Genomic DNA, 27,125 nt, shown 5'->3' on the forward strand with positions numbered 1-27,125 from the left:
TGCACCACAATGAATAGTGGCTCCCGCTTGCCACAGATGGAGAAAACCCTCACACAGAAACGCAGACCCAACATAGCGAAAAATTAATTAATTAATTAATTAATTTAAAAAATAATAATTACATAGAAAAAATATTAAAAGCGGCACGGGAAAAACAACAAATAATATACAAGGGAATCCCCATAATGTTGACAGCTGATCTTTCAGAAGAAATTCTGCAAGCCAGAAGGGAGTGCCAGGACACATTTAACATGATGAAGGGGGAAAACTTATAACCAAGGTTACTCTACCCAGCGAAGATCTCATTCAGATTTGATGGAGAAAGTAAAATCTTTACAGACAAGCAAAAGCTGAGAGAATTCAGCACCACCAAACCAGCTTTACAACAAATGCCACAGGAACTTCTCTAGGCAGGAAACACAAGAGAAGGAAAAGACCTACAATAACAAACCCAAAGCACTTAAGAAAATGGGAACAGGAACATACATATCGATAATTACCTTAAATGTAAATGGATTAAATGCTCCAACCAAAAAACATAGACTGGCTGAATGGATACAAAAACAAGACCTGTATATATGCTGTCTACAAGACACCCACCTCAGACCTAGGGAAACATACAGACTGAAAGTGAGGGGATGGAAAAAGATATTCCATGCAAATGGAAATCAAAGGAAAGCTGGAGTAGCAATTCTTATATCAGACAAAATAGACTTTAAAACAAGAGACAAAGAAGGTCACTACATAATGATCAATGGATCAAACCAAGAAGAAGATATAATAATTGTAAATATTTATGCACCCAAAATAGGAGCACCTCAATACATAAGGCAAATACTAACAGCCATAAAAGGGGAAATCGACAGTAACACAATCATAGTAGGGGACTTTAACACCCCACTTTCACCAATGGACAGATCACCCAAAATGAAAATAAATAAGGAAACACAAGCTTTAAATGATACATTAAACAAGATGGACTTAATTGATATTTACAGGGCATTCCATCCAAAAACAACACAATACACTTTCTTCTCAAGTGCTCATGGAACATTCTCCAGGACAGATCATCTCATGGGTCACAAATCAAGCCTTGGTAAATTTAAGAAAATTGAAATCGTATCAAGTATATTTTCCGACCACAAAACTATGAGGCTAGATATCAATTACTGGAAAAAATCTGAAAAAGTACAAGCACATGGAGGCTAAACAATACACTACTTAATAAGCAAGAGATCACTGAATAAATCAAAGAGGAAATCAAAAAATACCTAGAAAAAAATGACAATGAAAACACAATGACCCACAATCTATGGGATGAAGCAAAAGTAGTCCTAAGAGGGACGTTTACAGCAATACAATCCTACCTTAAGAAACAAGAAACATCTCAAATAAACAACCTAAACTTATACCTAAAGCAGTTAGAGGATGAAGAACAAAAAACCACAAAGTTAGCAGAAGGAAAGAAATCATAAAGATCAGATCAGAAATAAATGAAAAAGAAATGAAGGAAATGATAGCAGAGATCAATAAAACTAAAAGCTGGTTCTTTGAGAATATAAACAAAATTGATAAACCATTAGCCAGACTCATCAAGAAAAAAAGGGGGAAGACTCAAATCAATAGAATTAGAAACGAAAAAGGAGAAGTAACAACTGACACTGCAGAAATACAAAGGATCATGAGAGATTACTACAAGCAATTATATGTGAGTAAAATGGACAACCTGGAAGAAATGGACAAATTCGTAGAAATGCACAACCTTCCAAGACTGAACCGGGAAGAAAAACAAAATATGAACAGACCAATCACAAGCACTGAAATTTAAACAGTGATTAAAAATCTTCCAACAAACAAAAGCCCAGGACCAGATGGCTTCACAGGCAAATTCTATCAGACATTTAGAGAAGAGCTAGCACCTACCCTTCTCACACTCCTCCAAAATATAGCAGAGGAAGGAACACTCCCAAACTCATTGTACGAGGTCACCATCACCCTGATACCAAAACCAGACAAGGATGTCACAAAGAAAGAAAACTACAGGCCAATATCACTGACGAACATAGATGCAAAAATCTTCAACAAAATACTAGCAAACAGAATCCAACAGCACATTAAAAGGATCATACACCATGATCAAGTGGGGTTCATCCCAGGAATGCAAGAATTCTTCAATATATGCATATCAATCAATGTGATAGACCATATTAACAAATTGAAGAAGGAAAACCATATGATCATCTCAATAGATGCAGAGAAAGCTTTTGACAAAATTGAACACCCATTTATGATAAAAACCCTCCAGAGAGCAGGCATAGAGGGAACTTACCTCGACGTAATAAAGGCCATACATGACAAACCCACAGCCAACATCATCCTCAATGGTGAAAAACTGAAAGCATTTCCACTAAGCTCAGGAACAAGACAAGGTTGCCCACTCTCACCACCATTATTCACCATAGTATTGGAAATTTTAGCCACAGCAATCAGAGAAGAAAAAGAATTAAAAGGAATCCAAATTGGAAAAGAAGGAGGAAAGCGTTCACTGTTTGCAAATGACATGATACTGTACACAGAGAATCCTAAAGATGCTACCAGAAAACTACTAGAGCAAATCAATGAATTTGGTAAAGTAGCAGGATACAAAATTAATGCACAGAAATCTCTGGCATTCCTATACACTAATGATGAAAAATCTGAAAGTGAAATTAAGAAAACACTCCCATTTATCATTGCAACAAAAAGAATAAAATATCTAGGAATAAACCTACCTAAGGCGACAAAAGACCTGTATGCAGAAAATTATAAGCCACTGATGAAAGAAATTAAAGATGATACAAATAGATGGAGAGATACACTGTGTTCTTGGATTGGAAGAATTAACATTGTGAAAAAGGCTATAGTACCCAAAGCAATCTACAGATTCAATGAAATCCCTATCAAACTACCACTGGCATTTTTCACAGAACTAGAACAAAAAATTTCCCAATTTGTATGGAAACACAAAAGACCCCGAAGAGCCAGAGCAATCGAGAGAGAAAAACGGAGCTGGAGGAATCAGGCTCCCAGACTTCAGACTATACTACAAAGCAACAGTAATCAAGACAGTATGGTACTTGCAGAAAAACAGAAATATAGATCAATGGAACAGGATAGAAAGCCCAGAGATAAATCCACACACATATGGTCTCCTTATCTTCGATAAAGGAGGCAAAAATGTACAGTGGAGAAAAGACAGCCTCTTCAATAAGTGATGCTGGGAAAACTGAACAGCTACATGTAAAGAGTGAAATTAGAACACTTCCTAACACCATATACAAAAATAAACTCGATATGGATTAAAGACCTAAATTTAAGGCCAGACACTCTCAAAATCTTAGAGGAAAACATAGACAGGACACTCTATGACTTAAATCACAGCAAGATCCTTTTTGACCCACCTCCTAGAGGAAGGGAAATAAAAAAATTAAACACATGGCACCTAATGAAACTTAAAAGCTTTTGCACAGCAAAGGAAACCATAAATAAGACAAAAAGACAACGCTCAGAATGGGAGAAAATATTTGCAAATGAAGCAACTGACAAAGGATTAATCTCCAAAATTTACAAGCAGCTCATGCAGCTCAATATCAAGAAAACAAACAACCCAATCCAAAAATGGGCAGAAGACCTAAACAGACATTTCCCCAAAGAAGATATACAGCTTGCCAACAAACACATGAAAGAATGCTCAACATCATTAATCATTAGAGAAATGCAAAGCAAAACTACCATGAGATAGCATCTCACACCGCTCAGAATGGCCATCATCAAAATATCTACAAACAGTAAATGCTGGAGAGGGTGTGGAGAAAAGGGAACCCTCTTACACTGTTGGTGGGAATGTAAATTGATACAGACACTATGGAGAACAGTATGAAGGTGCCTTAAAAAACTAAAAATAAAACTACCATATGACCCAGCAATCCCACTACTGGGCATATACCCTGAGAAAACCATAATTCAAAAACAGTCATGGGCTTCCCTGGTGGTGCAGTGGTTGAGAATCCACCTGCCGATGCAGGGGACACGGGTTCATGCCCTGGTCCGGGAAGATCCCACCACGGAGCGGCTGGGCCTGTGAGCCATGGCCGCTGAGCCTGTGCGTCTGGAGCCTGTGCTCCGCAATGGGAGAGGCCACAACAGTGAGAGGCCCGCATTCCGCAAAAAAAAGAAAAAAAAGTCATCTAACACAATGTTCATTGCAGTACTATTTACAATAGCCAGGACATGGAAGCAACCTAAGTGTCCATCAACAGATGAATGGATAAAGAAGATGTGGCACATATATACAATGGAATATTATTCAGCCATAAAAGGAAACAAAATTGAGTTATTTGTAGTGAGGTGGATGGGCCTAGAGTCTGTCATACAGAGTGAAGTAAGTCAGAAAGAGAAAAACAAATATTGTATGCTAACACTTATATATGGAATCTAAAAGAAAGAAAAAAATTGTCATGAAGAACCTGGGCAAGACGGGAATAAAGATGCAGACCTACTAGAGAATGGACTTGAGGATAAGAAGAGGGGTAAGGGTAAGCTGGGACAAAGTGAGAGAGTGGCACGGACATGTATACACTTCCATATGTAAAATAGATAGCTAATGGGAAGCAGCCGCATAGCACAGGGAGATCAGCTTGATGCTTTGTGACCACCTAGAGGGGTGGTATAGGGAGGGAGACACAAGAGGGAAGAGATATACGGATATATGTATATGTATAACTGATTCACTTTGTTATAAAGCAGAAACTAACACACCATTGTAAAGTAATTATACTCCAATAAAGATGTTTTTAAAAAAAAAAATTCACCTCCCGGTCACTGCAAAAGTACTCTCTGAAGACCCCCGCCAGGAAAGGGAGCCTGTTTTAGCTGTGGGAGCCCCAAATACTGGAGCAAGGAATGCTCAGGACGCAGGTCCCAGCCTGTTAGGGAAACCACTGACTGAAACCGTCCACCCTGGCCAGGCACCACAGTAATCATCTGCATGTTATTTTACGACAGGAAATCCTGGTAAGGAACACGGAACTAACAAGCCACCACCAACCGGAAGAATTTGGCAAAGGTCAAAAGGAGAGAGGAGACACCAGTCCATAAGTCCGTATGTCCTACCAACCTCCCAGAATCCTCCTTGCTGGAATCCATCTTGGCTGAGCAATGCGCACATCACCAGGAAGGACCCTGAGTCTGAATGATTGGCCAGAGACAACCCAGAAACTAACCCCATCACCATAAAACCCGAGACTGTGAGCCACGTGGCAGAGTAGTTCTCCTGCGTTCCCTTACCCTACTGCTCTCTGCTTGGGTCCCCCTTCCCAATAACATCTCCTGCTTTGTCAGCACATGTGTCTCCTCAGACAATTCATTTCCAAGTGTTAGAGAAGAGCCCGCTCTCGGGCCCTGGAAGGGTCCCGCTTCCTGCAACAAGCCTACACCCAAGAAGCCATGCCCACTCTGCAAGAAGATGGGCCACTGAAGGAGGGAATGCCCCCAGCTCCGAAGGGAGTGAGGAAGGTCCCCGACGCCAGTCATGGCAATGGTTGACTGGGGGACCTGAGACCTCCCAAGGCTCCCGAGAAGACAGTCATCATCACACAGGAGGAACCACGGGTGACCATTGACGTGGCAGGTAAACTTGTCCAGTTTCTAGTGGACATGGGAGCCATTTACTCTGTCCTGCCTTCTCATGCTGGGCCCCTGAAATCTGCTCTATTGTTGGGGTAGAAGGAAAACCAAAGGTAAAACATTTCACCACCCCTCTAACCTGCACCTGGGGAAAGACACTTATAACTCACGAGTTTCTTGTCATGCCTAATGCCCCAGCCCATTATTGGAAAGAGATTTTCTCCCAGCCTTGGGGGGCAACTCTTACTCTCCCTGAAAACCAAAACCAGGGAATATTTTTGTCTGCTCTATGTATTATACAGGACACAAAATATTCCCCCAGAAATTAAAAAACTTATAGATCCACAGGTCTGGGGTCAGGGAATCCCAGGAAAACAAAATTTGTCACCCCTATAAAAATCACTTAAAGGAGGCTAATAATCTCCCTTCCAGGCATCAATACCCTCTATTTCCAGTAAACTCTCCATTTCTCTGCTCTTCTGCTTCTCATAGAAGTCACGTCTCCTTTAACCACACCCATACTAAGGGTCCTTCTTGTTGTTCACATCAGCACAGCTCCAGTTGACAAACATCCACTACGCCAGGGGTCCCCAACAGCAGGAGGTGAGCGGCGGGTGAGCGAGTGAAACTTCATCTGTATTTACAGCCGCTCCCCATCGCTCGCAGCACCGCCTGAGCTCCACCTCCTGTCAGCATTATGGTGAGTTGTGTAATTATTTCATTATATTTTACGATGTAATAATAATAGAAATAAACTGCACAATAAATGTAATGCACTTGAATCATCCCGAAACCATCCCCCCACCTCCCAGTCCGTGAAAAAACTGTCTTCCACGAAGCCGGTCCCTGGTGTCAAAAGGGTTGGGGACCGCTGCTCTGTCCAACTCCATGAATGCCATTGCTAAAGTGACCAACTCATCTGACTGTTGGATCTGCCCTGGCAACCGCACCTCCCCAGAGGACCTACATCTTTTAGGACTCCCCGCTTCCTTGGGCGACCTGATGGGGTAACAGCAAAATATGCTGGGTTCTCATTTACCACCCAGTAAGGAAGGAAGGACTGGGGCAGGAACCAACTGGGGGCCAAATTCTCTGGAACAGACACCCGCCTCCAAATCAGAGGAAAGAGTATTTCAGCTTTTAGGCAAAGCTAGCCTCTGTTTTTCTGGTATTAACATCCAGGGACAAAAATTAAGATGGCTTAATGAAACATACTACAATCACAGTCTAATTTTTAGTAATCACAGGTGGGTGACAGACACCAACCAGACTTCCAATATCCAACAGCGGGGAATGTCACTATCTGGTGGAAGAATCTAGTGACTGGAATAAACAAAACTAAAACTCACAATAAAAACATGATAATGGTTAACAATACCAAGAGAAAGCCAACGCAGGGAGTAGACAATATTCCAAACTAATGTTTAATATAACTAATAACTATATTCAGATGTACTCCAGTTCCTCCCTGTTACAGCTGCTGTATCAAAACTTGAGGTGCCAAAGGAGAAAAAAAAAACACCATGGCTTCAAAAATCTCCATCTTTAGATGACGATGCATCAGGATTTCAACACATCCCACCTGAGGATGGGGACCATCAACACCCACTGGACAAGGTTGCTGCTTCCTTCTACTCCCCACTAACCACCTCCGCCACTATAAACAATCCCGAGAACCCTCTCTCTGACAGAAAAGCAAAGAGATCTGGACCCTCAGGTAAGGACAATGCCCATGCTCAGCTGGAAGCACTTACAGAAGAGGGACTATTGACCCTTGACCCTTAAAATATATTTTTTTAACATCTTTATTGGAGTATAATTGCTTTACAACAGTGTGTTAGTTTCTGCTGTATAACAAAGTGAATCAGCTCTATGTATACATATATCCCCATGTCCCCTCCCTCTTACGTCTCCCTCCCACCCTCCATATCCCACCCCTCTAGGTGGTCACAAACCACCTAGCTGATCTCCCTGTGCTATGCGGCTGCTTCCCACTTGCTACCTATTTTACGTTTGGTAGTGTATATATGTCCATGCCACTCTCTCACTTTGTCACAGCTTACCCTTCCCCCTCCCCATATCCTCAAGTCCATTCTCTAGTAGGTTTGTGTCTTTATTCCCGTCTTACCCCTGCCTTTAAAATATTTTAAGGGTCCAGACTCCTTGGTGGCGGGGGGGGGGGGGGTGCGGAATGTTACAGCAGGCAGGTAGCTAGATACAAGTAGAGAAAGCGGGGAATGGGCCAGGTGTCAGGAAACCACATATCTTGTCAACAACAGGGGTCCTTGGGCAGACAGAGGAAAGCAGGAACCTCCAGACTGACAGGAAACCACACATTTGGGGGTGATAAGTGTCCTGGAGGCAAAGGAAGGTGGGAAAAGGCAGGAATCTCCAGCATCTGAATGTAACCTTTTGCTCACTATGCCCTCATTACAATAAAATTAGCCTTGCAGATAAGAAGTTCCCATCATGCACCACTGCTGTGAAACTTCCCATCAAGGCTAAATGAGGACACAAATCCCTCCTCCCCTCGGGAAGGTGGAACTGGCATGAAAATCAGGGAATACGACCCCCAAACTCCTCCCTCCCCAATGAATGTTCTGTCCCTTCATTTCTGCCCCCCACATAACCAGCTTGACAAAGAAACTCAGAGCAGCTACTCACTTGAGCCTGCCTGCTCTCCCTTTGAGAGCATACTATCACCGTCAATAAGAAGGTTGAGGGACTTCCCTGATAGTCCAGTGGTTAGGACTCTACGCTTCCACTGCAGGAGGCACGGGTTTGATCCCTGGTCAGGGAACTAAGATCCCACAAACCACACGGTGTGGCCAAAAAAAAAGAAGCAGCAGAAGGTTGAGAGGGGTTTGGGGCCCCATGGCAAGTTTTTGTAGCTTCAGAGGAATGTCACCAGGATAATTAGCAAGAAAGAGTTATTAAAAACAACACAAATGCCAAAGAAGAACAATAAGAAAGGCTGGCCATTTTTCCAGTCTGAGTTACAGTTCCTTATGTCTCTGCTGTTGTTTGGAATGAGTGAACCACACTGGCAAATAGATGAAAAAGCCATAGGAGGTCACACAATCGCAACAGTCCGCAGCAGAACAATGGAGAGGGGAGAATAAGCCTAACCCAGGAACAAAGGAAGAGACCAGAGGCAAAATGGAATTCCCTCCATTAATCACAAGAGTCTTTGCTTCTTTCTTCCCCGTGACACACCATTTCCCCCCAAATCTGAAAATGATATCTAAGAATAAAATGTGCATTTTAGTCTGGAGTCATTTTGTCTTCCACCAGAGGACCGGCCACCCATGGAAACGGGGGCAGAGGCAGGGGGAAGGGAAGCTGCTGGCTTTGCTCTCCTACGGGAGAGGGGCAGCTGCTGTCACAGACACCTCCACTTCAGTGAGAAAGGGATAACCCCAATCAGAGCTGGAGAGAGCTTCTGCTATAGCCAATGACTGTTGAGAAAAAAGTTAAGTCCCATATATCTCCTACCTGCAAGAATATTATTTCAATATATAATTCAATTCTTTATTCCCTCAGCTTCTCCACTACCAGTTTTTCATAAGATGTATATATACCAATATATATAATAATGAATAGGTATGGCCTATGATTTGAAGCATATAAAGTATAATATTTATTAAAATATTTCATATTTATACAATAAAATATATATTCATTTATTCAACAAATAAATATGAATACATGTAATGAATGGAGTGTGGTCAGCTCTTCCCTAGCCTTGCTTCAAATCTTTACTGATGTTTGTACTTAACAAAGCAAACAGAAACAGTTTGAAATAAATCATGAGACCTTTCAGGGATATAGCCATGTCAAAGAATACTGATTTATGGGACGAGATGGATGCAATATATGGCTAAGTTTAAAACTAAGTCTATCACTAAGGCTACAAAACAGCATGTCACAGTGTGTGACTTTTAGTTACAGTTATCTATTCATTCATCCCTTCAACAAATGTGTATTGCCCATCTACCAGCTGCCAATCACTGTTATACTCACAAAGATCCTTTGGCCTTAAAGAGTTACATTCTAGAAGGGGGTCTGGGGGAAGCAACCTGGCAATAAACAATAGATGGAATTAAATAAGTATGTTCTCCAGTATGTTAGAAAATCCTGAATTCTGTGAAGGAAAGCAGAGTGGGGCAGACTAAGGAGGCCCAGAAGTGGTGGGTTTAAGGAAATGTGGAGTGGGTTTTGGATCTAAATAAGGCTGTCAGGCTGGGCTATTTTGAGAATGTGAGATCTGAGCAAAGACTAGAAGGTGAGGGGTATTTAGGGAGATGGTCCTAAGGCAGGAGATAGATGGGCTCCAGGCTAGACGTTTACAACCAGCCCCCTGTTTACACTTCGAGATAGAAATAACAACAGGAACAAGGTAAATAGCTGGACTTTGTCTCCAGTGAACACTTTAAAATAACAATCATGGCAGGGGCAGAGAGGAGCTAAACCCTGCTTGGGTAAAAGATCAAGACATCACGTATTTCTCATCCTTGGGGCCAGGGAGGCCTTGACTGCACATGCACAGAAAGGCTCCTCGGGGGTCCAATGGGGGAGGGGGCTGAGTCAAAGAACAAAGCAAGACGATTAGCCAGATGGAAACAAAGACCGGGAAGACTACCCCTCTATAAATGATTTAAACTTCCCAAAGGCGCGACTTTTCTCCGAGCTCACCTGTGCATCTGTCGGCAGGTACACTGCTTTTGTAATAAACACCTTTTGTTCCTCTCTACCTTCCGTCTCCTTGTCAGAATTCTTATTTTCAAGGCAGACAAGGACAGGAGCTCAGACTAGCCACTGGCCCTCGTTGTCCCGCGGTTAGGATTGGGCACCGTCGCTGCCACGACCAGGGTTCAATCCCGGGTCAGGGAACTAAGGTCTCGCTTCCAGCTGCTGCTCACTGGTGTCTCTCGGAAATCAGTCGCACTTGGGAAAGAGCCAGGACAAGGGCCTGAAGATACAGTGTGCCTGGAGCGCGTAAGTGACAGCAATGGGGCCAGGGGGCGCTCATGCTGGAAGAACAAAGAGCAGAAAACATGTCAGAAATGGATGAGGAGGACAGATCCTGGGAGTTTTATAAGACACTGTGTAGTCGTATTATTTCCGTATAAACACTAGAAAAGTGTAAGCCAAAAGGTTGATTTTTTTTTCTGAGTGACAGGATGACAAATACTTCATGCTTTCTACGTACTTTGCTTTCCAGCTATATCGAAATATTATTGATATACATCACTGTATAAGTTTAAGGTGTACAGCATAATGGTTTGACTTACACATATTGTAAAATAGTCACCACAACAAGTTTAGTTAGCATCCATCATCTCATACTGATACAATAAAAAGGGAAAGCAAATAAATTCATTTGTACTATTTTTTTTAGATTCCACAAATAAGCAATATAATATGATATTTGTCTTTCTCTGTCTGACTTACTTCACTTAGTGTGATAATCTCTAGGTTCATCCATGTTGCTGCAAATGGCATTATTTCATTCTTTTTTATGGCTGAGTAGTATTCCACAGTATATATGTACCACATCTTCTTTATCCATTCCTCTGTCAACAGACACTTAGGTTGCTTCCATGTCCTGGCTATTGTAAATAATGCTGCTATGACCATTGGGGTGCATGTATCTTTTTGAATTATGGTTTTCTCCAGAATATGCCCAGTGGTATTGACATATACATGCTACTGTATATAAGACAGATAACTAATAGATACCTACTGTATAGCACAGAGCACTCTACTCAATACTCTGTAATGACCTATATGGGAAAAGAATCTAAATAAGAGTGGATACATCTACCTGTATAACTGATTCACTTTGCTGTACAGCAGAAACTAACAGAACATTGTAAACAAGCTATACTCCAATAAAAAACAAATTATTTTAAGGGAAAGCAAAAAAAGACAAGAAAGATTTTTTCCTTGTGATGAGAACTCTTAGGATCTACTCATTTAACTTCCCTGGACAGTTGACCTGTGACCGACATGGGTTTGAACTGTATGATCCACTTACAAGCAGATATTTTTCAATAAATATACAAAAATAAACATGTAGAATATCATGTGCAAGACTTGAAGTGAATAACCTGCTTTACATAGGCATAAGGTGAGTGATATTTAATATAAAATGAACAATGTGTTAGTTTTCTTACTGTTTTATAACTTTGCTTTCAAAGAATTAGGGGGCTTCCCTGGTGGTGCAGTGGTTGAGAGTCCGCCTGCCGATGCAGGGGACACGGGTTTGTGCCCCGGTCTGGGAAGATCCCACATGCCGCGGAGCGGCTGGGCCCGTGAGCCATGGCCGCTGAGCCTGCGCGTCCGGAGCCTGTGCTCCGCAACGGGAGAGGCCACAGCAGTGAGAGGCCCGCGTACCGCAAAAAAAAAAAAAAAGAATTACATTACCATACAGTATGTCTCTCTCTTGTAATTGGAGAAATTGCATTATCCGCCTATCATCACAGGTAAGTGGTTTTTTTAAATGTAACAATGTTTCCATTGCTATATTATGAATATGACTATAATACTGTATGCCATAAAAATTTTGCAGTGATTCATTCATTAGTGTACAGGCGAGGCTACTGTGAAACAACTGATTACACTAGGCTACCATAAAGCAGTCATGCTGCTACTGCTTCAATATCAATGCATGAATTGATATACCTCTAAATAAACATAAATTTATTTTTCACATTACCTTTTCACTTTGAAGTTTAGTGTTAGTCATAAGCATAAAGTCTACAGTGTATTGCATCACATAAGACAATATTGCTGTAGGTACTGACAGACAGGTGATCTATCTTGTAGACAGACACAAACCTAACAGTATCGATAAATACTGTGCAGTACTGTAAAGGTATTTTCTCTACCTTATGATTTTCTTAATAACATTTTCTTTTCTCTAGCTTACCTTGTTATAAGAATACAGGATATAATACATATAAAATACAGAATATGTGTTAATCAACTGCTTATGGGACCGGTTAAGCTTCAGGTGAATAGTAATCTATTAGTAGTTAATTTTTTAATTTATTTATTTATTTATTTTGGGCTGTGTTGGGTCTTCGTTGCTGCTCATGGGCTTTCTCTAGCTGTGGAGAGAGGGGGCTACTCTTCGTTGTGGTGCGCAGGCTTCTCATTGTGATGGCTTCTCTTGTTGTGAAACACAGGCTCTAAGTGTGCGGGCTTCAGTAGTTGTGGCATGCAGCCTCAGTAGTTGTGGCGTGCAGGCTCTAGAGCACAGGCTCTGCAGCTGTGGTGCACGAGCTTAGTTGCTCCACAGCATGTGGGATCTTCCCAGACCAGGGATCGAACCCGTGTCCGCTGCCTTGGCAGGCAGATTCTTAACCACCGTACCACCAGGGAAGTCCTATAATTAAGTTTTTAAGGAGTCAAAAGTTACATTTAGATTTCCACTGTGTGGGGGGGTAGGCACCCCTAACCCCTGCATTGTTCAAGGGTTAACTGTATATTATATAGCAGTGTTAACCATAGTCATCATGCTGTACATGACATCCTAGTGCTTATTTATCTTATAACTGGAAGTCTGTACCTTTTGACCACCTTCCTCCAATTATGTTTCTTTGTGTACTGGTTTCACAATTAGAAAAAGAAGGAAAAGATATATATCTGATAAGGGGTTAATATCCAAAATATATAAAGAACTCATACAACTCAATAGTTTAAAAAAAACAATTAAAAATGGGCAAAGAACCTAAACAGACATTTTCCCAGAGGTATATAAAAGGCCAACAGGTACATAAAAAGACGCTTAACATCACTAGTCATTTGGGAAATGCAAATTAAAACCACAATGAGATATCATCAAAAAGACAAGAAATAACAAATGCTGGTGTGGATGTGGAGAAAAGGGAACCCTTGTACACTGTTGGTAGGAATGTAAATTGGTGCAGCCACTGTGGAAAACAGTATGGAGTTTCCTCAAAAAATTAAAAATTGGACAACCATATGATCTGGCAGTTTCACTTCTGGGACTATATCCAAAGGAAATGAAACCACTAAATCAAAAAGATATACGCACCCCCATATTCACAGCAGCATTATTTACAATAGCTAAAATACTTAGGAAGCAACCTAAGTGTCCATCAATGGATGGGCATCAATGGATGTCCATCAATGGATGAATGGATAAAAAAGTTGTGGTATATATGTAATGGAATGTTATTCAGCCATAAAAAAAATGAGGAAATTCTATCATTTGTAACAACATGTATGAAACTTGAAGTTGTTATGGTAGGTGAAATAAGTCAGAGAAAGACAAATACTGTATGATCTCATTTATATGTGGAATCTAAAAATGAAAGAAAGAAAAACAGAACAAAACAAACAACAACAACAAAAAAACTCGTAGAAAAAAATCAGACATATGGTTACCTGAGGCAGAGGGAAGAGGGGGAAGGATTGGAGGAAGGTGGTCAAAATGTACAAATCTCCAGTTATAAGATAAATAAGTACTAGGATGCAATGTACCACATGAAGACTCTGGTTAACACGGCTGTATAATATACATGATATTTGTTGAGAGTAAATCCTAGGAATTCTCACCACAAGAATTTTTTTCCCTTTTTCTTTTCTTCTTTCTTTTCTTTATAGTGTATCTATATGAGATGATGGATGTTAGATGAACGTATTGCAATAATCATTTTACAGCATATGTAAATCAAGCCATCATGCTGTACACCTTAAACTTATGCAGTGATGTGTGTCATTATTTCTCAATAAAACTGGAGAAAAAACAAGTCTTTTTAAAGTACTGATGCCTGGCTCCACCCCCCAGACATGCTGATAAATATAATAGGATGCAACCCAGGCATCAGGATTTTTTAAATCTCCCCCAGGTAGTTTTATATGCAACAACAATTGAGAGTCCCTGGCATTCGAAGGGCCAAAAGCGGGCCCGATACCTGTGGGGAACTGGAAGAAAATGTAATGGGAGGAGTCAACAGATGCCAGTTATATGCCAAATTTCCATACTAAGAAGTCTGGATATATATATAGAGAAAGAGTTAGAGATAGCTGATAGGTAAATGGATGGATGGATAGATAGGTAAAGTGATAGATAGATAGATAGATAGATAGATAGATAGATAGATAGATAGATAGATCTAGCTGCCTGTAAAAGTCTCATTTCTTGAATAGCTAATAGATATCTCAAAACTATGATGTAAAAATCCAAACTCCTGATTCCTACCCCCACCCCTACCAAAAAAAATCTCCTTTCCTCCTTAAGTCTTTCCCATCTCAGTAAGTCTCAGCTCCATCCTTCCTAAAGCTCTAGGAGCCGTCCTCGAAGCTCACTATTTTAGGCATCCTTATTTAATCCTTACTCTTCAGTAGTTCTCTTACCTGAAGCTCTTGAGAGTACATTACTGCTGCTCATTGACCATGCTGACTCACAATGGTGGTACCGGGTTTCCTTATGTGCTTTGTAATTTTGTATTGTGAGCCCTTCAGGACTCTTTGGGACTCTCTTGGTGGGTATCTCATGCTATCTGGATGGAGGGTACTCCTCCTGAGAGGTTTTACATTTACTTTGCCAAAAGCCTACCTCTTTCACAGGCTCGGAGCTCTTTAACGTTAATTTATTGACTTGAAGTTTCCAGAACCATACAGCTAGAAAGATTTCAATCCCAACTCTGGGTGAGGATAGGGATATAGTTGTGAATTTTCAGGAAAGACTTTTTCTATCTCAAATCTAAATGAAGACATACAAACGTCCTTCAGACACCATTCTGCACCACTGGATAAGTTTTCTAGTGTGCATCTTCAAAGGCCCCAGCTTTCTGGGCTTCCCTGGTGGCACAGTGGTTGAGAATCTGCCTGCCAATGCAGGGGACACGGGTTCAAGCCCTGGTCTGGGAAGATCCCACATGCCACAGAGCAACTAGGCCCGTGAGCCACAACTACTGAGCCTGCGCGTCTGGAGCCTGTGCTCCGCAACAAGAGAGGCTGCGATAGTGAGAGGCCCGCACACCGTGATGAAGAGTGGCCCCCGCTTGCCGCAACTAGAGAAAGCCCTTACACAGAAAAGAAGACCCAACACAGCCAAAAAATAAATAAATAAATTTATTTTTTTTAAAAAAATGCCCCAGCTTTCTATGGGGGTCTCAAATGCAGCCTTTAAACTCATAGGATTCCCAAGTCATTATCACCTATGCTTGTGTAGGTCCTCAGATGAACCTCTATGTGACTGAGACAAGGATTCCACGTTACCCTCTCCTGATCCCATTCCCAGGCTTACAGTGTGGTTTGGCTCTGGAGTTCAGTTTATACTTCATTTTTAGCCCATTGGAAATGTCCTTACATGTTTTCTGGCTCAGTTACACATTTTTAAATGATATCTTTTTATATTTCCTCTAACATGTGCAAGTGTTTTCTAGCAGGAAGCTTTCTGGGTAATCTGGTTTGCCATGTTGCCAGAAATAGACATAGCAAGTGGTAGCATGATGCCATAAACATTAATAGGCTGTGTTAAAATGATGCACCTCAAACCTGAAGAAAAACCATTACGATTTTTCAGGGATTTATAAAATCATGCAACACTACATATGGAATTTTACAAAGTGTCATGAAATGTGGTAATAAATATTTAGAAGTTTCTTTTGAGGTTTCTCATTTTAAAGCAAAGGTATTTTACAAATCAGAGCCACATTCATTGGGGAAACACTTGTTCTGTCACAGTTAAAGACTGAAATAATACCAAAAAAAGCATATGGTGAAACCCAAAATGTATATCTTTGTCAGCCAAATATTGTTGGATGATACATGGAAAGCATTACAGAAGAGTAAAGAAACAAATGTTGGAACAAATTACATAGTGTTGAAGGTTTGCTATATATTTGGATGAAGCACTCATGTTTCTAACACATTTCAGCTTATGGTATTTTCTGGATTCTGTTTCCAATAACAAAATACATGAAGAACTGTTTTTTGTGGGACACGACAATAGAGGACGAAATAATATTTTCCCTCAGTTATAAATAACTTCTTTTAGAAAGATTACAATACATGGAAAAGAGCAGGAAACTACTTGAATTGGAATTTTAGAAATTCCCAAGCAAAGGTACAGATAAAGTACCCCACATGAAATGCATTCCATCTATCATTCACAGGCAAGCTATTGGCAGCAAAGATGGTGAAGCCATAAGACAGCAAAGTGCTACAGGATGTCGTGGTGAGGTTAGACTTATAAAAACAAGACATTTTAAAATGTAGGGGACTCTTTGCATTCTTGTAGAGAGGGTAACTTTCTTAGATCAGGTTCCCTGGGAAGCAGATTCTGAGAAAGAATATCACATAGAAATTTTATTGGAGAATGCCCTTAGGACCAACTGTGGGGAAGTGAAGGAGGCAGGATTAGGCAGAAGGAGAAATTGAACTGAGACGCAGTTCCCACAAGGTCCTCAACCAATCCCCTGCATAGCTCTGGAGCTGGGATGGCCCCTCAATGTGGTCCCATCTCGCCACAAGCTGGCCCAGCCCTTAATCCAGACCCGACCAGTTATTGAATGAGAGCTGCCCCTGGGAGGGGACGTGACCTTGGGTGAGGCATCTTTCTTCCACTGAGGGCTGTACCTAGAGGATGACTTGCCAGCCACCAACATGACATGAAGGGCTGGGGGAAGTGCCTCACGGCGTCCACCAAAGCCACCATGCAGAGGATTGAAGGAGAGACTCTGGCAAAATGCCTGAAAGAACTGGCCAACTGAAAGATGAGTTCTTCATTTGCCTCTTACAAAGAAATCAAGAGATCCAAATGTGCTGACCTTAGCTATAGTGACAACTAGAAGACACAAGGATGTGACACACCACAAAAAATTCAGTCTAACAATAGACGAAAACATAACTACTTTTTTTTTTAACATCTTTATTGGAGTATAATTGCTTTACAATGGTGTGTTAGTTTCTGCTGTATAACAAAGTGAATCAGCTATACATAAACATATATCCCCATATCTCCTCCCTCTTGCATCTCCCTCCTACCCTCCCTATTCTACCCCTCTGATCTCCCTGTGCTATGTGGCTGCTTCCCACTAGCTATCTATTTTACATTTGCTAGTGTATATATGTCAATGCTACTCTCTCACTTCGTCCCAGCTTACCCTTTCCCCTCCCCGTGTCCTCAAGTTCATTCTCTACGTCTGTGTCTTTATTCCTGTCCTACCCTAGGTTCATCTGAACCATTTTTTTTTACATGTTGTTTCCAAAACTTATGTAGCCTAAAAATCTCTAATGCATGCACACTTAAGAAACCTGGAGGGCTTCCCTGGTGGCGCAGTGGTTGAGAGTCCGCCTGCCGATGCAGGGGACACGGGTTTGTGCCCCGGTCCGGGAGGATCCCACATGCCGCGGAGTGGCTGGGCCCGTGAGACGTGGCCGCTGAGCCTGCGCGTCTGGAGCCCGTGCTCCACAACGGGAGAGGCCACAACAGTAAGAGGCCCGCATACCACAAAAAAAAAAAAAAAAAAAAAAAAAAAAAAAAAACTTAGAAAGAAACCTGGAAAATTGTTTCAACTTGTGAAAAAGCTTCAATAGTTTCAGTGCATGTTAAACCTAGATGTTAAACTCTTTCAAAAAGATACATGCACCTCAGTGTTCAGAGCAGCATTATTTACAGTTACATTATTTACAGGTATGGAAGCAACCTAAATGTCCATCAACAGATGAATGGATAAAGATAATGTGATATATATATAGTGGAATACTACTCAGCCATAAAAAAGAATGAATTTTTGCCATTTGCAGCAACATGAATGGACTTGGAGGGCATTATGCTAAGTGAAATAAGTCACACAGAGAAAGACAAATACTGTATGATATCACACATATGTGGTAGAACCTAAAAAATGCAACAAACTAGTAAATATAACAGAAAAGAAGCAGACTCACAGATATAGAGACCAAACCAGTGGTTATCAGTGGGGAGAGGGAAGGGGGAGGGAAAATATAAGGGTAGGAGATTAATAGGTGCAAACTATTAGGTATAAAATAAGCTACAAGGACATATTGTAAAACACAAAGAATATAGCCAATATTTTATAATAACTGTAAATAGAGTATAACCTTTAAAAATTGTGAATCACTATATTGTACACTTATATAATATTGTAAGCAACTACATTTCAATTTTTTTAAAAAAAGAAAAAAAGACCTAGATGTTAAAACTTTTAAAATTATAAACCTCCAGTAGATAAAAATTTCCTAGTTATTTTTTAACAATAATATTTAAGTAATTTTGAATTAGCTTTAAACAATGAAAATTACAATTTGGAAAGCATAGTCAAAGATATGCTTTTTCCATTTGGATTAACATATTGTTGGAAGAATTTTTTCAACCATGACAGCCAATAAAATCAAGTATCTAAATAAATTGAAAACACAGGCTTTTGAATTTCTACATCACAAAATGTTAAACCAGGTTTTTAAATTAAAGTATCTGATCACGCAATGATGCAAGGCTTAAATTGCCTACATATTCAGAACCAGGATAATTCAGCAGCTCAAAGCTCCTGGGTTCCCACAATTCCCCAGTTGAAATGCCCATTCTCTTCTTTCTAGGCTCCAGCTCCTAGACTGTGTCTGGTTATCCTCCTTAACACTTAGTATAGCAGCCTCCAAGCCTTTATCTCCATGTATCACCATCAGTAAAAAAATGTTTAAGCATGTAGCTCCTTTTATTTGTTTATAAATTATACACATGTTCTACACTACTGACAAATTATCTATCTTATGTAACATATACAAAAATACAAATTTAAACAGATAAGACAATTCTTGCCCAAAATGCATAAATTATGAAGAAACATCAGGCAACTCCAGATGAAGAAAGAGTCTCTAATGTAACTGGTATTTACTCTTCAAAAATGTTATGGTCCAGCTACATGTAAAAGAATGAAATTAGAACACTTCCTAACACCATACACAAAAATAAACTCAAAATAGATTAAAGACCTAAATGTAAGGCCAGACCCTATAAAACTCTTAGAGGAAAACATAGGCAGAACACTCTATGACATAAATCACAGCAAGATCCTTTTTGACCCACCTCCTAGAGAAATGGAAATAAAAATGAAAATAAACAAATGGGACCTAATGAAACTTAAAAGCTTTTGCACAGCAAAGGAAACCATAAACAAGACAAAAAGACAACCCTCAGAATAGAAGAAAATATTTGCAAATGAAGCAACTGGCAGAGGATTAATCTCCAAAATTTACAAGCAGCTCATGCAGCTCAATATCACAAAGGCAAACAACCCAGTCCAAAAATGGGCAGAAGACCTAAATAGACATTTCTCCAAAGAAGACATACAGTTGGCCAACAACTGCATGAAAAGATGCTCAACATCACTAATCATCAGAGAAATGCAAATCAAAACCACAATGAGGTATCGCCTCACACGGGTCAGAATGGCTATCATCAAAAAATCTACAAACAATAAATGCTGGAGAAGGTGTGGAGAAAAAGGAACGCTCCTGCACTGTTGGAGGGAATGTAAATTGATACATCCACTATAGAGAACGGTATGGAGGTTCCTTAAAAAAGTGAAAATAGAACTACCATATGACCCAGCAATCCCACTACTGGGCATATACCCTGAGAAAACCATAATTCAAAAAGAGCCATGTACCACAATGTTCATTGCAGCACTATTTACAATAGCCAAGACATGGAAGCAACCTAAATGTCCATCAACAGATGATTGGATAAAGAAGATGTGCCATGTATATGCGATGGAATATTACTCAGCCATAAAAAGGAACGAAATTGAGTCATTTGTAGTGAGTTTGATGGACCTAGAGTCTGTCATACAGAGTGAAGTAAGTCAGAAAGAGAAAAACAAATACCATATGCTAACGCATATGTATGAAATTTTAAAAAGCAGTACTGATGAACCTAGTGGCAGGGCAGGAAAAAAAACACAGACGTAGAGAACAGACTTGAGGGCACGAGGGTGGGGGGAAAGGGGAAGCTGGGATGAAGTAAGAGAGTAGCATTGATGTATATACACTATCAAATGTAAAATGGATGGCTAGTGGGAAGCTGCTGCATAGCACAGGGAGATCAGCTCGGTGCTTTGTGACCACCTAGAGGAGTGGGATAGGGAGGGTGGGAGGGAGACACAAGAGCGAGGGGATATGGGGATATATGTATATGTATAGCTGATTCACTTTGTTGTACAGCAGAAACTAACACAACATTGTAACACATTTATACTTCAATAAAGATGTGAAAAAATTTATATTTTGGACAAACAATATGGGGGAAAGTACTTTTTAAAATTTTATTTAATTAATTAATTAATTTATTATTATTATTTTGGCTGCCATTGGGTCTTTGTTGCTGAACACGGGCTTTCTCTAGTTGCAGCAAGCAGGGACTACCCTTTGTTGCGGTGCTCAGGCTTCTCGTTGTGGTGGCTTCTCTTGTTGTGGAGCATGGGCTCTAGACGTGTGGACTTCATTAGTTGCAGCATGCAGGCTCAGTAGTTGTGGCTCACGGGCTCTAGAGCACAGGTTCAGTAGTTGTGGTGCACAGGCTTAGCTGCTCCGTGGCATGTGGGATCTTCCCAGACCAGGGCTGGAACCCGTGTCCCCTGCATTGGCAGGCAGATTCTTAACCACTGTGCCACCAGGGAAGCCTGAAAAGTACTTTTTATAATAACAAAATAGAAAATTAAAAAATTTTTTTAAATGTTATAGTCATGAAAGACAAAGATTTAGAAACTGTTCCAAGTTGGAGTGACAACTAAATGCAATGCATGATCCAGGGTTGGATCTTGAACTCATAAAGGAAATTTTGGAGAAAATAGGCAAACTTTGAGTGAGATGTGTGGATTATATGGTCATGTTAGATGAATGTCAATTTCATAATTTTGATTTTTGCATTGTAAATACACTCTAAATATTAAGGGTTACAGGGCATCATGTATGCAACTTATTTTCAAGTAGTTCAGGAAAAACTAAAACCCACCGTCAATGTATGTGTATGTATTTGTGTGTGTTGTATGTGTGTGTGTGTGTGCATGTAGAGAGACAGAGAGTAAAAGAATGCAAATACGAACAATATCAACATTTTGAAAATCTGGCTGAAGGATATACAGAGCTCTATAGATCTTTGCACTACTTTCGCGAATTTTCTGTAAACCTGAAATTGTTTCAAAGCAAGAAAGGTTAAAAATTTAATACAAACCAAACAGAACAAAAAATCCTTTGAAAAGATGACACAAAAAATAGAAACTAGTTTTAAAGTTTCCAGTTATTATTAGTACAATACAATGTATTGATTTTATTAAATTACTAATAACTTTAACTAGTTTTAAAGTATTCTAGTTATTATTAGCACAAAGCAATGTATCGATTTTATTAAAATACTAATAACTTTTTCAATATAAGACTATTAATAGTTGTAGATATTTGTCCTGTCCTCTTCTTTATGAAACTGTTCCAGAGGAAAACCTTCAATGAGCTTTTCATTCATAAAAAATTAAATTAAGTTTCCAGATCATAAAACCAACCCCTCTCTTAAAACATTAGATTTAAAACTTTTAAAAGTTTTAAAACTTAAAACTTTTTATGGGTTAACATTTAATATTTGAGAATTAATGAATCATAAACAATTTAACAAATACATTTAACATCTATTTCCAACTGTTTGAAAGGTTTAAATTATTTTATTTAAGATAATGTTTACATTTTCTCAAGAAATAAAATAGAAATGCTTTCCTATAAGACACTTAAAGTCATGTTCTAATCCTTTTCCACATTTCTGGTTCTCCCTTCCCTGTTAGTTTCAAAATAGGCTGACATCCTCAGAGTAGTCAGGATTTGGAATATCATGTAGGAGGAAGTGGTAATAGTTTTAACTGCAAAAAGTTGTTCTTCCTGAGACCTTCCCCTCTACCCCCTCCTCTTTCAGATCCCCAAAGAATGGTAAACTGATACAGTCGAGGGCTTCCCTAGTGGCACAGTGGTTAAGAATCTGCCTGCTAATGCAGGGAACACTGGTTCAAGCCCTGGACCGGGAAGATCCCACATGCCGCGGAGCAGCTAAGCCCGTACGCCACAACTACTGAGCCCGCGAGCCACAACTACTGAAGCCTGCTCACCTAGAGCTCGTGCTCCGCAACAAGAGAAGCCACCGCAATGAGAAACCCGTGCACCGCAACGAAGAGTAGCCCCTGCTTGCCACAACTAGAGAAAGCCCACGCACAGCAACAAAGACCCAATGCAGCCAAAAATTAATAACTAAAAAATAAATTTTAAGAAAATGATACAGTCGAGTCATTAGTGTCATAGAATAATCCCTCGCTGTCTCCTTACATCAGCTCTTCTGACCTTTCTTGACCAGCTGACTCATGAAAAGGAAAGCCTGCTGTCCCAAAATTCAGAGGGATGGGGACTGTGCACTGACTTCAGAATAGCATGTGAAGGATTAATACACAATCACTTTAATTACACAAACAGACCACAAAATGCATATCAACATAGATTATGTTTTATTTGAGTATTTGTATTTCATTAGCGTGTAATACAAGTTATAATGAGGGTTTACATAATTCTGAAATAAGGTTCTTTTTTTTTTTTTTTTTTTTTGCCATATGCGGGACTCTCCCGTTGCGGAGCACAGGCTCCGGATGTGCAGGCTCAGCAGCCATGGCTCACGGGCCCAGCCGTTCCGCGGCATGTGGGATCCTCCCAGACCAGGGCACGAACCCACATCCCCTGCATCGGCAGGCGGACTCTCAACCACTGCGCCACCAGGGAAGCCCCTGAAATAAGGTTCTTGAATAACATTGTGGCATGTCTCCCCAGAGCAACGGCCCTCAAACACTAAGAGCCATTTAATGAAGGTACCTATCAACAGCCCAAATGCCCCAAAAACTCTGTCACAAATCTACTGTGTAGACAACATTACTGAGTATTCTGTTCTACACGTGGAATTTGACGAAGAAGAAAGCCATGTGCAAGAAATCACACTTCAGCAGTCTGCCCACGTACAGGTAATGAACCACAAGCATCCTCCGTGAACACTCCTCCACAGATGTACAAGATCAAAGTTCCCAGACTCACAGACATAGAAAACAAACTTGCCAAAAGGGGAAGGATGGGGGGAGGGATAAATTAGGAGTTTGGGATTAGTGAACAGAAGCCCTTTGATGTGCAAAGGGAAAAACCAAGCAATTGTGCTGCTTCAACTGAGAAAAATCTTTATCCAGAAGGATCCAGAAATCCTCTGATAGCCACTCCCACATTTGTGGCAGACAAAGTAGATCAAGACAAATAGGTCTTGATCCGGGATGCTTGTGAACTGGATGCAACCTTTCATATATGAGGATGGTACCCTTCTCCTGACCACGGATTCCGAGGCTAAACAAGCAGCTCTGGGCACACTGGCAAATGGAGTAACCTCCTTTGTCAACCTAAGTGAATCCCTTAACAGTGGTGATGCTTCAGAAATATAGTAGGAGGACCAATCTGCAAGTGAGATTACTCGGGCATGTAATACCTTCGCTAAAGCACTTAATACGACACAGCTCCTTGCCTCCAAGCCTGGCAGGTGGGATAGACACCAGTGGAGGAGGGAACATCTATGTCATCAGTAGAGACCAGTCCACACTCATCATTCAGGTCCAAGCCCTCCTCCTTTTAAACACTCACATCACATGACAAGCCCAATTCTAGAGTATCTCAACGTGTACTACCTCTGCAAGTCTACGTTCTGCCTGCTTTTCCTCTCCATGCACTGGGCCAGGTCAACCCCAGCCCTTCAGGCACTTGGGAAGGACTGCAAAACCAGCCTGTTGCAAGCCTGCTGAAATGAGCTCTTCACCCCTGGACTGGCCCAGATCATGAGTTTTTCCATTACCTTGTGGCCATAGTCAATCAGCTGCAGAAGATATCCAGGAAGATAAACTTTCTGGCAAACAGATAAAGCAAGTCGTGGAGCACATCTGGAAGCTTCAGGAGTTGTGTAAAAGTATGGCAAAGCTGGGTATAGAAGACGTCTATGAGTCTGCATACCTTAAAGCTGTAGTTTTCTTTACCCCCCATCATCCAGGTTTGGCCAGCACAAGTCAGATTTTAAAATTCCAAGAAAGGCACAGATGGAGTTGCAGGATTATTTTCAGAAAGCCTACTCAGAAGACACCTACTGATTGGTCCAGATTCTCAATCGCCTGCTGGCCCTCAGGCTGATGAGCTCTAACATAACCGAAGAACTTTTTTTACTGATCTCATTGGCAGTGTTTCCATAGACAGCATAATCCCCTACATCCTCAAGAAGAAGATGGCAGAGTATAATGGCCAGATCACTGATGCCAATCTATGGAGCACACCACACACCTGCTGAGAAGCACAAGGCTCCTCCCAGGACCGCTCAGATACAAAGAAAATGAAGTCGTGGTACTTTGGTATGTGCAAATATTTCCAGTATGTTAGTCATTTCCTACCTGGTTTCTTCTTACCTGTTAATATCAGACACAAGCAACTAAAAGACTAATAGGCTCTTTTCCTGCCATAAGAAATGTTTTAATGCCTTTTGATGAATCAGCAGATTTTGGAACAATCTTTTAACTGAATCTGTATTTAGAAATTGTCAAAACACAAAAAAACAAAAACAATGTTTTATAATGTCAGAGACTAGTATTAAAGAAAACTAAGAGAAAACTCTTGAAAAACAAAGAAGCCTTATATTCCATGGTAAATTCTAATTCATTTTAAAAAACCTTAGGCTAGACATTTGCAAATAATTTGCTATTAGCATTCCATTGAATGCTCAACTTAACTTGTCACCTAAGAAGTTTTATGAATAGTGTTTTTAAGAACACAGTAAAGTAAGTAGATAGGATGACAGAATTCAAGCCAATATTCTCCTGACCTCTTCCAAAGAAGAATAAAGCCACAAAGGATTACTATGCCCTTTTGCCTTGTACTTATTATAGTAATTTGCATTAATATGGTTTGTGACTGTTTTCTCATTATATTCAAGAAAGCAGCTAATTGCCTATTAACAACAGTTGTCCTTTTAAAAGAAAAAAAAGATTAAAGCTTAGCAAAACTAAAATTGTTTAGACAAGATCTGATTTTAAAATTTCAAGAAGTGGTTAGACAACCTGTGCTTTTATTTACGTATTATGTGTTAAGTAGACTATATTCCAATGTGTAGATAGACACATTTTTAAAAATATTGCCCCCCTAAAATTATTCCTACTCACCGAATTTTCACTTACCTATGCCCTTATGATTAAGCATTTGGTGGAAATCAAAATCAACACTACATATTGAAATAAGGAATGTATGTAAAATTACACTAAAACTCTTACATGCCTACTGCTTATTTTTAAAGACAAGAATTAACTATACCCACATAAATGCTGTTAATTCACCTGGCAATAATTGCTATTATGTTGCACTTCTTTTAGATGCAAAAAAAAAAGAAAATTAAAAGTTGACTACCATTAACTGGGCAAGAAATGAAAAAGTAGCAACTTCTATGATTTTTTTTTTTTTTTTTTTTTTTTTTTTTAGCGGTACGCGGGCCTCTCACTGTTGTGGCCTCTCCCGTTGCGGAGCACAGGCTCCGGACACACAGGCTCAGTGGCCATGGCTCACAGGCCCAGCCGCTCCGCAGCATGTGGGATCTTCCCGGACCGGGGCACGAACCTGTGTCCCCTGCATCAGCAGGCGGGAAGCCCTATGATTATTTTTAATTGAAATTTTATTGAGATAATTTTAGATTCACATGTAGTCGTAAGAAATTATACGGAGATACCTTGTACACTTTGGCCAGTTTATCCCAATGATAACATTTTGCAAAACTGTAGTATAATATCACATCCAGGATATTGACATTGATACAATCCATCAATCTTAATAAGATTTCCTCATTTTTCTTGTACTACTCATCTGTTGAGTGTGTGTATGTATGAAGTTCTATATTATTACCTGTGTAGGTTTACATATCCACCACCACATTCAAGATAAATCATAAAAGCTAAAACTATAGAACTCTTAGAAGAAAACAAAGGTGTAAATCTTTGTGACCTGGGACTAGGCAATGGTTTCTTAGATATGACACCAAAAGTGCAAGCAATAGCAATAAATAAATAAGACTTTATAAAAGTCTTACTGTGCTTCAGTGTACAGTGTTAAGAAAGTGAAAAGACAACTTACTGAATGGGAGAAAATTTTTACAACTCATATATATGATAAGAGTTATTTTATTTTATTTTTTATGGTTTTTTTTTTAACATCTTTATTGGAGTAAAATTGCTTTGCAATGGTGTGTTAGTTTCTGCTGTATAACATAGTGAGTCAGCTATACGTATACATGTATCCCCATATCCCCTCCCTTTTGCATCTCCCACCCACCCTGCCTACCCCACCCCTCTAGGTGGTCACAAAGCACCGAGTTGATC

General features: G+C 40.1%; 1 pseudogene; it reads left to right on the forward strand.

The window, feature by feature from the left end:
- LOC116753168 overlaps positions 1-25,057 on the forward strand; it is a 28,063-nt pseudogene extending 3,006 nt beyond the window's left edge.
- The last annotated feature ends 2,068 nt before the right edge of the window (positions 25,058-27,125 follow it).

Source organism: Phocoena sinus, chromosome 4 (genome assembly GCF_008692025.1).
Source record: "Phocoena sinus isolate mPhoSin1 chromosome 4, mPhoSin1.pri, whole genome shotgun sequence".
Taxonomy (NCBI): Eukaryota; Metazoa; Chordata; class Mammalia; order Artiodactyla; family Phocoenidae; genus Phocoena; species Phocoena sinus.